Source organism: Nicotiana sylvestris, chromosome 4, assembly GCF_000393655.2.
Source record: "Nicotiana sylvestris chromosome 4, ASM39365v2, whole genome shotgun sequence".
NCBI lineage: Eukaryota > Viridiplantae > Streptophyta > Magnoliopsida > Solanales > Solanaceae > Nicotiana > Nicotiana sylvestris.
This window is the reverse complement of record NC_091060.1, coordinates 538,617-553,771: the sequence shown is the minus strand read 5'-3', so window position 1 is coordinate 553,771 and position 15,155 is coordinate 538,617.

Sequence of the window (15,155 nt, the reverse complement as noted above, 5' to 3'; positions counted from 1 at the left end):
CTAGGTCGCCCACCAGTAAAATGCGGGAATACATTTCAGTTCTAGGTCGCCCACCAGTAAAATGTGGGAATACATTTCAGTTCTAGGTCGTCCACCAGTAAAATGCGGGAATACATTCATGTTCTAGGTCGCCCACCAGTAAAATGCGGGAATACTTTCAGCTCTAGGTCGCCCACCAGTATAATGCGGGCATACATTTCATAATTTTGCATTGAAGCAACTTTTTAGTCTTGTATTACAGAGTTTGGAATCAGTAACCCCACCAGAAGGCGGAAGGTTACAACAGGAATCCCCAGCAGTAAACAATAAAATCCCCAGCACCGGGAAGCAGAAGGTTGCAACAAGAGGTCCCAGCATAAACTCAAGTCCATGTGTCAAAAGGAAGAAAAGCATCGGAAGAAAAGCACCGGAGGAAACACAAGCCGACAAGAAAGCAAGGCAACAAGAACAAATTTTAGTCTAGCCTAGCTTCTTGTTTTCTTTTAAGCACGGTGTAACAAGGAGATCGGTAAGCAGTGATAACAGCATGCAACAGCAGTAACATCGCAGTCCCACGGTAGTCCCAGCTACCAAAAACTTCCCGAACTACATTGACCTGATTCCTGTTTAGCCCAGGATATGTAGGAAACCTTTGAAGCAAAGGTTCGGTCAAATCTTTTTCAAAAAATGCTTCACACGGAGTACTCGGATGGGCAAAAATCGCTCGCTTTATCTTTGCACGAAAACCCTTCGTGTATCCGGGCAAAGAGGGGCAGCTGTAAGCACGTGATTTTTGCCCTATATGAGAATTACTCCCAAAAAATCCAAAAATAAAATGATTTTTCTTTGGTGTGCAATTTTGTGATATTTTGAATAATTATTTGTATTTGTCTGTGCGTGTTTATTTGATAAATTAATAAAAAATACAAAAATATGTCGCATTTTGCATGTAGGATTTAATTCTATAGTTGTTAGTAATTAAATTTGTTTTACAAAAATTAAAAAATTACAAAAATAAGCATCGTTTGCATTTTTAGCATTTAATGTCCAAATATACAATTTTATGCTTAATTAATACTTAATTGTGCGTTAATTGTTATTGGGAGTTAATTTGCGCTTTTATAACTTAATTTAATTCTTAATAATAGTTTAAGTATTTTTATAATTTAGTTTTAGAGAAATAAAAGAAGAAAAGAAAGCAAAAATATAAAGAAAGTCGGAATTAGGCCTCTTCTTCAATTTCAAGCCACAGGCCCAAAAATTGGCCCAATCTTCCCTACGACCCAGTCCATTTCGAACTGGGTCGACCCAGTCCATAACCCAAAAGACTCAAACCCCATTTGTCTTTCATTTTTACAAAACAAAAACAAAACAAAAAAAAATAAGAGAAGAAAACCCTAAAAATCTAAACCATCCGCCCCCCCTCTCCTATCTTCTTCTTCTTCCTCAAGCTCACATCCCTTCCTCCCATGGCAGACCTTCCCCCCTCACACCCCTGCCCCCCTCACGTCAACACACACACAACACAACCACTCTCACCCCCACGACATCCCCTCGCTGCCATGGCTGCGTTTTTCAAGTTCGTCGAGCAACTTCTACGCCACCATTGTTGCCCGTAGTTGCTTCTCCTCCTGCTGTTGCGTTTTCTTCTTCTCCAACACTGCTGCTGCTGCGTTTTTCATCCTTCATGTTGCTGCTGTGTCGTCCAAACAAACCACCACAACTGCTGCCCGCCGCGTCCAGCCATGGACGAGCTTCATCGAGCTCGAACTCGAGCTCCCATGGCTGCCGTTGCATCTTCTCCGACACCGCTGCTGCCACTGTTTCGTGCTGCTGCTCCAGCAGTGTTGCTGCTGCTGCCTTCTGCTTGTGGCGGGCTGCCATTCTTCGTTTTAAACGATGCCAAACGACCACCTTCTTTGGTCGTCCGTTCGTAGTCGTCTTCGACGTCAAGTTATCTTGGTGCGAGATTCGTTCTCGGACAGATTTGTTTACAATCAAAGTTCGTCGTTGATTCATCTCCGGTTAGTTGTTTTTGAGTTTTATTTTTGTCCATATTTTTGTTTGATATTTTCCGGATCCAAAATCGTTAAAGAATTCAATTCTTGTTTTGTTCGTTGTTCATCGTTGAAATTATTTTTCTAGTTTGTTCATGTTCATGTGCTTTGTTAAAATTAATTTTCAGATTTCAAAATAGAAGTTTAATTAGTTGTTTTCATGTTTATTTCATGTTTGTATTATTGTTTAAGTAAGTATTTGTTAGTTTGATGTTTGTTAGATTCAAATTGAAATTTAATCAACTATTTCTTCAATTTGTTTCATGTGTTTATGTATTGTTAGAAATTGTTAATATTGTTAAGTTCAAGTTTAAGTTCATAATTGTTTCTTCGTCGATCTTGTTATTTGTTTAAAGAATTTAGTTGTATTAAAGGAATATATTGTTTTAATCGTTTAATCCGTCATGTTTGTTGTCTTAAAATAGATTCATTCATGTTCATACTTTGTTTGGATGATCTTGAATCCGAATTTTGTATAGTTTGATTTCTTGTTTACCATTTATGATTATTGCTTGAATTGTTCTCATAATCTTGTTTAAAGTTTAATATAAGAATTGTTTGTTGTAATGTTGTTAGAGTTGATTTTAAGTTCAATATGATTGAATTTAGAAATCTTCATACTTTGTTTGTTGTTGTTGTTGAATCCGAAAATAGGATTGTTTGTTGCTAAAATATTGTTCAATCAAATTTTAGTTGTTCTTGGTTGTTCAATTTGTGTTCATGTGATTTGTTGTTGAAATGTTGTTAAAATCATGTTCATGTGATATTGTTGTTATGATGTTCATCCGTGTTCATATTGTTGTTTGAACATTGTTAGAAATTGATCATATTGTCTATATTTTGGTTAAGTTTGATTAATTGATGTGTTATAGCTGATGGGTAGTTTGGTAAATTTGTAATACGTTCAAGGGTAGTTTGGTAATTTCAGTAAGGTCGGAAGGGGTAGTTTAGGAATTGTACATTTTGTAATTGTTTATTTGAAGCATGGGGGACAAAATGAAATGGGGTGGGTTGTGATATGATTATTTAATATAAAGGGGGGACAAGATTTAATTTAAAGGGGAATCTTGCATTATTTTAAATGAAGCATGGGGGACAAAATGAAATGGGGTGGTGTGATATGTTTATTTAATATAATGGGGATGAGTGGGAAGATAATGGGTTTGGTAGAGAAAATGGGTTGATTTTAATTGATTAAAAGATTTATGGGATCGGTTATAAGAAGTCTTGAAATCAGAATAAAAAGGGAGGACAGGAGAAATACAGAGAGAGAAAAAAAAACGGGAGAGAGAAACAAATCTGAAAATAAGAGAGAAAAGGGTTGAACATTTAAGAGATAGAAAATTCCGAAAAATATTTAAGCTTTCAAATAAAAAAAAACTAAAAAAAATATTCTGCTTTCTTTTGTTGTTTGAAATCAGAATTGATTGTTGTTTCATAAAAGCTGAAGCTTTTGTTTTTTTTGGATTACTACTCCACCGGTCTGTTACTGGGTTGTTACTGTTGTTGGGCTATTGTTGCTGTGTTGTACTGATTTTACTGCTGCTGCTGATTCTCATCTTCATTTTCTTTTGCTTCCAATATCAGGTACACAACTGACACGCTGGTTATTGTAATCCGAAATATGAAGCATGAATACGAAAAAATGAAGAGTTGAAATTCTGAATTATATTTAATTATATTCTGAATTTTATTTGTATGTATAAATTATGTAGTTTGCAAAAAATCAGAATCATGTAGATATTTAATACATATAGTGGAACATTCGACGATAGCTTAACAAATGAACTATCTACATCTATTGCCTAAAAATAAATAAATGGTGTAGTAATTCCGTTGAATCAAAAATCAAACGAATAGGCCATCTAGTAGGAAGTTGGTAGAAATTTATTTAGTTAAATAATATTGGTTAATTTCAGCATGTAAATGGTCTAGGATTAAAATTAGAATTGCTATGTTTTTTTAATTTGACAAACTGAGAACATGCCTAGTATAATGTAACTAGGTAATAACATGTAAATAAGTTAAGATATTTCTCCTTTATTTTATAGAGACAAATTTCAATAAAAAATGTAGGCATTTTAGGACTGTCCTTTTAAAAATAAATGAGATGAGCCTCGCCCAATAAAATGCACTAATTGCGGGGCCCTCAATAAATATTTAATTGTGTATTTAGAATTCGGGATGGACTGTTTAGTGAATTCCACAGTCTTACCCATAAATAATAATATGTTAATCGCTTTAGGCACGATTTAATAATAATACATTCTTAAACATGGGTGCGCATTTATGCGACCCAAATCCAAATCCTAAAACATTGAATAAAAATACGTTCCGGATCGCGGGTGCATTTTATGTGACGCAATCCAAAGACATGTTTTTAAACGATGTTCACATTCTTGTAAAAATAATAATAACAATTATGAAAGCGGTAAAAAGATAAAATTTGCACATAAGTTCATATTTGTATAAAATCAGATAATCAAGCCGAATATAACAGTTGAGCGACCGTGCTAGAACCACGGAACTCGGGAATGCCTAACACCTTCTCCCGGGTTAACAGAATTCCTTATCCGGATTTCTGGTACGCAGACTGTAATATGGAGTCATTCTTTTCCTCGATTCGGGATTAAAATTGGTGACTTGGGACACCCTAAATCTCCCAAGTGGCGACTCTGAAATAAATAAATAAATCCCGTTTCGATTGTCCTTTAATTGGAAAAAACTTCTACGCCCTTCGCGGGGTCGGAAAAAGGAGGTGTGACACTGGTATCAAGACATTGTCAACTGTATGCCAAGGTATATTAGCTAGCAATCGGTAGCCCCTTATGTACTCACATACCACATCCTCTTCTTTGGTTACATTAGCATTACTATCTCTATCAGCATACATGTTGAAGATTTCAGCAATTCTTATCTTGAATATACAATCAACAGTTGTATACTTGAAGTTGCTTTTTTTTGTTGTATGTTCCCTTCTTTCTCAGATAGTAGAATATGACGTCAATATGCTATACACAAATTTAATTATATAGTGTTAGTCCAATACATCACACATATTAAAGAATAATACAACTGAATATAGCTGAATACAGAAAGATACATATTAAAGAATACAACTGAATACATCTGAATATAGAAAAATACATCTGAATTTGCTTTATTATAACAGAAATTCATATTACTGTAATACATATGTTAGTTACAAACTATTGATAACTTTGAAAATACAGCAGAATACATTAAAATACAGCAGTACTTCAGGAATAATGATGCCATTAAATACATCATACAGATTCAGTTAAAAATATATTGCATTTTCAGCTAATAAAAAATGTTAAAATACATCTGAATACAATTAAATACAACAGATTTATTAGTAACATATGCATACAATTGAGTACATCAAAGTAATGTAAGACAAATTTGGGTTAGAGCTCAATTTGTGAATTATATAATTAGACAAATCAATACTAAAGAAATGAATTATAGTGAAGTTTGTAGGGGTAAAACTTACATTGTCATCCCATAGTTTACCGTCAAAAGATAGAAGGTAAAATCAATTTTTTGAATTGACTTGATCAACTCCAAAATCCAATGTATATAAAGTGTTGACTTGTTCTTCTTATAATGGTCTTCCAAATTACTTCTACAAGTATGATATAAAAAAGGAATTATATCTATTTTAAAAAATATAAATACGTAATAGACATACCGAAAAAAAACTCACTTATGCTCATGTCTAGAAAAAAGACCATCACGAACCCATTTGTCGTATTCCTGAATGATTAATGTAGGGTGCGACACCATTATTGAATCATCCTCAAATGGGTGTCTTTTTTCAAAAATGGGGGTCAACTTTACTGAGGTACCTGTTGCTCATTGAATTTATGTATAAAGAGTTTTAATTATAAAAACCATGGGAAAATAGATAATTAGTTTATAAAATACTAACTTGCGGAGTCGAAGTTAGACTCGTAAGGCGAAGAATACATTTACTTGGTCGCCGATTTCTATGAGATGGTACTGGGTTGATGCAACTTTTTTTGCACTGTTATGTATCACAATTCTAGTTTCTGAAATTTGACTAGGAAAAACTTGTCGTCCAACTCAAATTGAGATACATAGTAATCTGTAGATACACCCTCTCGGCCTATAGGTGGTAAGTTGTACGGCACCTCTGATGTAGTATTCCCCTCCATTCTTGTCTCCACACAAGGAGCATTAACCACTGCATTCTGTTAGTCGTATGCATCATTGTTAGAAGTATGTTCAAAGACAACTGAATACAACTGAATACAGCTAAATACAGAAAAAACATCTGAATTTGCTGTATTACAGCAGAAATTCATGAATAAAGAGGCAATTAAGTACATCATAGAGATTCAGTTAAATACATGTTATTCAAAACTAACGAGTCAATTAAATACATATTACTGTAATACATATGTTAGTTACACACTACTGATAAATTTGAAAATACAGCAGAATACATCTGAATACATGTCTTACTTAGATACATCTGAATACATGTCTTACTTAGATAACTTAGAAGTATGTTCAATGGATACATCTGAATACATGTTAGGAGTATGTTCAATGAATCTCCTTAAGAATTACAACAGAAATACAGATGCACATAGGATTAATATAATTTAAAATACTAAATTATTCTATATATACTTGTATTTCACAATGTTATAAAATTGTTTTATATATGATTAATCAGAACAAGAGCAAACATGAGATCAAAACATATACTAAAGAGGTTAAAAAATGTTAAACCTCAATATTATCTCCGACTACTGTATCAGTCTGTCTATGACCTTTTGGAATATCTTGCAAGTTGGCTTCATATGGCATTTCAATACCACCATCACGTGTCCCTGTGGTTTCCTTTCTCTAGTGTAAGCATTCTTTTTGCTGATTGTGTTGAAGATGGTCAGCAAGCATCTTAAAGTTATCATTGATCAATGATCTCAGAGAATTGAACTCGCCCACAACCTTAGCAAGACAGAAATAATTAGAAAGGTGCATTTGTACACATACGAATTTTAAGCACTAAACTATACTGTTTAATGTGATAAAAAACTCATGTATTCTTTGAATGAATTTAGGTCTTTCCTAAAAGAAGATACTTTATCATTTTTGGAATCTGCCAGCTGATTGTGATGCAAAACATTTTGTGCAATTTCAGATACACCAACTGGAGCTGTATTTGAGGGATGCATATTCTGTTCCTTGCGCTTTTTATAGGGCGTTGATGAAGATGGACCAACACTTACAACATGTTTTTTCTTACACTGGAGATCAGGTGTAGGAGAAAAGTCATCCGAATCCTCTGCCGACTTGTCTGAATGAGTAGGAGTAGGATTGTTCTCAACAGCAACGCCTACTGGAGGAATCTGAATAATGGCAAGCTCTATATCGGTTGGATGGATGTTCTTGTAAACAATCTGAAAAACGAAATACAATCAAAGTCTTACTACAATGGATGTATTTTAATACTGGAATCAAAATGTAATTTGTATTCAAATGAAGGCAGCAGTAATGATTAGTAAATCATATGCAACTGTATTCAACTGTATTAATGAAGGCAACAACAACTGTATTGAAGTTTCAATTAACCAAATATGCAACAGTACTAATGAGAATAGCAGCAACTGTATTCAGCTGTATGAAAATGTATGCAACAACTGTATGCAACATTAATGATTAGTAAATTGTAAAGTAGCCACGATACAAATTGTATATTACCATGTTTCCCTTGTCATTGAACATGCTGTTCATCAGATAAGCAAAGTTTGGTTGATTTTCAGTGGTTCTCCAATTGAGTATTCCGGGGACCGCGTTATCAACTCGGAGTGTAATTTTGGGATCTGCATTTGAACAACACTCATAAAACCACACTTGCATAGCTAGGAGCATCCCAACTATCCTGTAATACTTCTTCTGAGCATCCATCTTCTTGCTAATAGAATTTTTAGCGTTTCAAATGCTTTTAAACCCCATGGATATTTCGAATAGCGCCCACTCTCAACCAAGTCAAAATGTAGCCTGGGTATGGTTGTGATGTTCTTCTCGAATGAAAAAAATGAAGATGTGTATGAAATACAACAAAGCTATCTTCAATGCATCACCATCGTTGTCGTGACCCCAGTTCTTGTCAGCAAAGCATTTCATCAAATGTTTCTTCTTGACAAGATTGACACCTTCAAAGTAAGTCTCAATAAGCCGGTTAGGAACATTTTCACTGAACTCAAAATCAGCATCGTTACCAATACATTTGAGGCCAGTCACAAGCACAAACTCCCTTATTGAGAAACATAATGAAGTACCATTGACGTGTATAGCAAATACATTGTCAGGAGTTCCTTCTAACTGGAGAGCCATGAAGCATCTGAAGAGTTGATGATGGACTTCACAATGCTTCATTTGAAGTAAATTTCCAAAACAAGTATTACCCAGTTGGTTGTACTGCTCTGGAGAAAGATTTTCTTTTAGCTCAGAGAATATGTCAGTGTTAGTATATACACTGATATGCGGTACAAATATAGGCTGATTTTTCACAAACAACTTAATTCCCTGCATTTAACAAATGTAAAATACATATAAATACAACTAAATACAACACATATTTCATAAATACAACTAACATGAATAGAACTAAAATCAACTTTATACAACACATATTTCATAGTAAACTGAATACAACACATATGTCATAATACAACTGAATTGAATACAAATGAATACAACACATTTTTCATAAGCCAACTAACATGAATACATATGAATACAACTGATATGAATACATATGAATATAACTGAGAACTATAAATACATATGAATATAACTAACAACTATAAATACATATGAATACAACTGACAACTATAAATACATATAAATACAACTGACATGAAAATCCTTATAAATACAACTATAAGAATACATCAGAATACAACTGACAAATCTGTATTATTAATTTCTATAAGTACAAAAATACATTGAATATCCTTTTTGAACAGAGAACTCAACCGTTGTATATATATAAATACAGATGAATACATCAATAATACAGATGGATACATCATAAAATACCTTTTCTTCAAGTGTATCCGAGTTTTTGCTTGCTTTAACCTCCTTCCCCTTGACAGATGAAGCTGGAGAAATATGTTTTTTTCCTCTTTTCCACAATGGGAAGTCTTGTTTCCTTCAATGATTTCTCGACTTGGGTTTGTTTGAAATTGTCATGTCGAGATTTTGTTCTCTTCTCCAATGCCAAATTTTTGGCTATACCTGCATCCAATTCCCCTTGAGTGATTTGCAAGGAGAAAGAGGGCCCATCGAAATTGAGAATTTTAGTGGGTGTACCTCTAGTAATCAACTTGCTGGGTGTATTCTCAGACATTGTGAGAATACGCTTGAATACTGTTGATTAGAGAAAATTTGGTGAGTAGAGATATTGTGAAAAAGCAAAAACAACGAAAATCAAAAAAATTAAATACTTACCACACTAAATATAGAAACAAATGAGTAGAATCTAGAGGAGATTAGGGTTTACGTCGAGAATGGGAGGAGGAGGAAGCAGCAGTGTGGGTGAGGAGATTTCTCTGATTTTGAGCGTGATTTTGAACGTGTGTTTAGAAGTTGTATGAAAAGCGGTAAGTATGAGAGAGAAAAATCGGAGGATGAGAAAAAATAAAACATAGCGTATTAAGTGGCTTAAGTGTAGGATATAACCAAAATTAGAAAATTTGCTATAACCCATAAAAGGTATCTATATAAGGTAATTTATTTAAATGGTATTTATTTTAAATAAATAGGGGGGGTTAGTCTTTGCTATAGGAGGTAAAAATTCCTTCCTTAAAAATGGATTTATGGGCCCATTTATGCTAACCTAAAAAAAGTGAAAATTGCACAGGCATATACAGGATTTTAAGAACATGGTGCACCGTTATCTTTAAGATAAATGTTTGGTTCGATCATATAAAATTTGCGGTGATAACAAGTTGACGAGCAAACTATATTAATATTATGGAAAATGGTCAAATATATCCCTCTACCATTATTTATTGTTGAAATGTATCCTCCGTTACTATCCGATCAAATATACCCTTACCGTCAGGCAACGTTTTATATTTGCCCTTCGATCGGACATGTGGAGGCTTTAAAATAAAAGCCCCAACCCGTTCGATTAAAAGCCAAACATATATTATATCACATGACCCGATTTGACCTCCCCTTCCCATAAAACATCCAAAATCACATTACATCCCACAGTGAAGGCCAACTTTGAAGGCGATGTAAAGATGAGAGACGAGACAAGCATCTCTGAAAATTCTAATAAGCTTTTTTGTACTTGAATCATTTGGCGGTTGCTGGGTGGAAAACGAATTGAACATTACAAGAACCTAGTGCTAGGTTAGCTTGGAGATCGAAGTTGTGGCTGGAAAAATATTATTCAAATTTGAGGTTAAAAATATATGTTATTGTTTATTGGGAATTAAATTCAGTTGATTTTGTGTTTGTGGAGATGAAAATTCACTATGATCTCGAGTAGATCTTTTGAAGAACACCATTACCTGTGTTCTTTGGTTTTAAAGCTTGAAATTTTTAAAAATAATTAGGAGTTTTTTTTGGTCCGGGTTTGATTTGGAGTTAATCTTTGATCTTCAAAATATCTTAACTTAATATCTTGGGCTATGAAATAATGATTAGCTACTCTGGAGATAACTTGGAACGGTAAAGAGAGCTAAAGACTCCATTGGAAGCATTCTTCAAAGCTTCAAATCTGGTGGTTTTGATCATTAAATGACTACCAAAATAATCCTTAAAACTGCTGGGAAATTGATGTTTGGATCTTGAAACATGAGTATCAAATGATTTTTAGGAAGAAAATTTGTAGAAGAAAGTTAAAACTCCATTAAAGCTTACTTCAAGCTTTGAGTACAAATCGGGGAAGGGGGAGATAGGACTGGGTTATTTTTATGGGATTGGGCTTTTTACCGAATGAGTTGGGGCTTCTATTTTAAAGCCTCCGTGTGTCTGATCCATTAAAGTAAGGGCAAAAATGAAAGGACTTTGCCTAACGATAAAGGTATACTTGGTCGACTAGTATAACGAAGGATACATTGGAACAGTAAATAATATTAGAGGGATATATTTGGCCCATTTTCGTTAATATTATATTCACAAAAACCATCATTCACTTTAGAGTTGTCCTAGACGAGTTTTCATACTTTGAAACGGTCGATAATAACATCATTACTTACAGTTTTAAATATCATACGCTCTATATAGAAAACTAAACAATAATTTAGAAAATCATCATTCATTCTATTACGCAGATCATTTTTTATGTACTTCATTGATGAGAATGTTCTTTCCTTGCTTGCGGTAGCAACATGTGATGACCCTAAAGGTCATCTTTTGTTTTAGAAGTCAAATCTGCGTCCCGAGGCCTTGAAAACCTCTTTTTGACTCACCTCGATTTGCGTGCACATTCTGGGTGCGTTTCCAGAAAGCTTTTATCTGAAATTTAAGAAAAATACTGAAATTGGCCTTTAAAATTGATCAAAGTTGACTTTGGTCAACATTCTTGGTAAACGGATCCGGACCCGTGATCCGACGGTCCCGTAGGGTCCGTAGTAAAACATGGGACTTAGGCGTATGCCCGAAATCGAATTCCGAGGTCCCAAGCCCGAGAAATTTTTTTTTAAAGAAAATTATTTGCTAGAAAATATAAAGGCTTTTAGAAGTATAATAATGTATTTTCTTGATGGTATCGAGCCCGTATTTTTATTCCGGATCCCGGTACAGGTTTAAATTAATAATTTAGTCGAATCTGTGAAGTTTGGTAAGAATCGGAGTTCGTTTGGTATAAATCGGACCTTTAGTTGAGAAAATAAAATTTTCAATGTTCTTGAGTAGTTTTATGAATTTGAGGTTGAATTCGTAGTTGTTGATGTTATTTTGATGATTTGATCGCACGAGCAAGTCCGTATGATATTTCTAGACTTGCGTGCACGATTGGTTTGGAGCCCCGAGGGCTCGGGTGAGTTTTGGATAGGTTACGGAGTGAATTTAGACTTAGGAAAATATTGCAGGTTGCAGATCTGGAACTGGCCTCTGATCTCGCAATTGCGAGACCAGGGATCGCAATTGCGAAGGCTGTCAGCTTAGTAATTGCGAAGGACAGATCGCGCCCTGGCCAGCTTTCTCGCATTTGCGAGCATTTATTCGCAAATGCGAAGCCCTTAGTAAATCCCAACAGTCGCAAATGCGAAGGTTACAGGAATTTTCAGGGGCCGCAAATGCGACATTTTCTTCACAATTGCGAAGACAACAGATTTTCAAAGGGTTCGCAATTGCAAACCTCAGGTCGCAATTGCGACATCTGCACCTGATAAATGGGATTTCAGACGGGATTTTATCCATTTTTAAACCCTAAACTCTCTTGGGCGATTTTCCAAAGAAAGATTCTTCTCCAAATCATTAGTAAGTAATTTCTAACTCATTTTCTTCACTCTATAACCTCTTTTTACATGATTTCATTTCAAAATCAAGGGGTTTTCATGGGAAATTGAGTGTTTTTGGGTAGAAGTTAGGATTTTCAACTTTTGGGGATTCGGACCTCTATTTGAGGTCCGATTTCAAAACAAATTACATATTTGAGTTCGTGAGCGAATGGGTGATCGAGTTGTAGTTCGAACTTCGGGTTTTGACCAAGTAGGCCCGGGGTCGATTTTTGAGTTTTTGGGGAAATCGAAGGGAAGTCTATTTTCATGCATTAGAATTGGTTTATTTAGAATATATTAATGTTATTAAGTAAATTGTGACTAGATACACTTGAGTTGGAAGTGGAACCGAGGGGTAAAGTGGTAGTTGAGGCTTAATTTGTTCGTGGAATCGAGTAACCTTATCTTGAGGGAATGAGAGTTGTGGTCTTATTTGCTATGTGTTAAGTGTTGAGTACGACATATAGGTGTGGTGACGAGTATCTATACGTTGGTGTCAAGCATGCCCGTGAGTCTTATACTATGATTGTTGTGACTCCGTTATGCATTGTCCATGCTTAATATGATGATGAACAAGGCTTATGAAAGTATTCTTGGTAATTGCCCATTGTTGAGCATTGACTCAAGTTGAGACTTATGTTGTGAAGGAATGGTGGAAACGAGATGAGATATATTGTTGATTCCCTTGCCGGGATGTTATTGTTTATGATATTATTTCCCTTGCCGGGATGTTATCGTTTATGATGTTGTTTCCCTTGCCGGGATATTGTTGTTATACTATTGTTCCCTTGACGGGATTCTTTGTGATTGGTGTTGATCTGTATATTGGGATCGGGTTGAACGCCGCAATAATAATATATGGGATTGGGTTGCACGCCGCAACAAGGAGTAATATGGGTGGACAGGTGGGGTCGGGTTGCATACCGCAACATCATTATATGATTGGGATCGGGTTGCACGCTGCAATAATATTATATGATTGGGATCGGATTGCATGCCACAACAAGAAAGAATTAAAGTGAATATTGATTCTTATGGTGAGGATGAGAGTAAAAGCACAAAGGCTAATGCCGTGTACTTGTTACTGTTTTCCTTATTCTTGCTGATATGAAGTTATGGTGTACTTTATGCTTCTCTACTGAAATTCGGTTAGTACTTGATATTCCCCGCAACATGTACCCCCTTCCCATCTTTAACTGCTAGTTTTTGTTATCATTATTTGTCGTATATGATTTAGCTGCACAAGTTTATTTGGTAGTCTTGTCCTAGCCTCGTCACTACTTCGCCGAGGTTAGACTCGACACTTACCAGCACATGGGGTCGGTTTTGCTGATACTACACTCTGCACTGCGTGCAGATTCCGGTGCTGGAGCATTTGGACCTCAATGAGGTTCCTGCCTTCAGTCCAGCGGAGACCCGAGGTAATCCTGCAGACGTCCGCATGCCTTGACGTCCCCTTCTATCCTATTGCCTTCTGTTCTTATTTTTTTTCCAGAGATAGACATGTATTTTTCTTTGTTTAGACCTTATTTGTAGTATTCTTAGATAGTCCGTGACATTGTGACATCAGTTCTGGGTGGAGTTGTATTTTGGATTTTGTACTGGTATTTAGTTAAATTGTTGAATTTCGTCGTCCGCACTTTTTATTCTATTATTGATCATATGTTAACTTGTGAAATTTTTAAAAGATAAGGAAAAAGGATAATAAAATCTGTAATTGTCGATTTTCCTAGCTTTCACTAGTATGCGCCATCACGACTTCCGAGGGTATAAAATTCGGGTCGTGACACAACAAGTATAAGCAAAGTCAACTTCACAAGCAAATAAATAAGTGACTAAGTAAGATCTAAAAGCGTGCGGGGAATAACAACTAGCAAGAGGAGAAGAAAGTTGCACCGAGTGAATTAAAATACAGAGTAAGGAGAGAGTAGTTAGATACCTGAGGGTGAGAATTTTAAAGGAACGTATAGAAGAAATTGCTGCTTTCTTGAAAAATCTAGTCACATATATAGAGAGAGACAGAGTTAAGATGGAGACAAATGGTGTATTTTTTTTTAGGAATTAGGGATTTGATCAAATATACCCAAATTCCTCCTAAAAACGTGGACCATGTTTTTAGCCAAAAGGAACTTAAAAAAAAAAAAACTTAATATAAAAAGGTGAAGGGGCAGGGATTGAACCCTTGACCTGGGGTACACAGGGCCACCAACTTATCAATGCACCAAGGTAGTCGATTGAACCTGGGTGGTCACAAATATATTTATATAGATAATTTAAAATTAGTTTGTTTATACATAGCCTAGGGAGGGGAGCATAGGTGCATGTACCCCCCCCCCCACATAAATCCGCCGCTGGCACGGGCTAGCCGATTTTTGGACTAGTAATTGAAAAATAGCCGACATTTGCAAAGTCATTGAAAAATAGCCACTATTTTGTTACAACACGAAAAGTTCCAGCATAATATACTGGAGATTGGTGCACCTGTGTATGAACTTTTAGCATATTATGCTGGAACTCCAGCACAAGAAAAGTTCTAGCATAGTATACTTGAGATTGGAGTACCAGTGTATGAACTTCCAGCATATTATGCTGGACCAA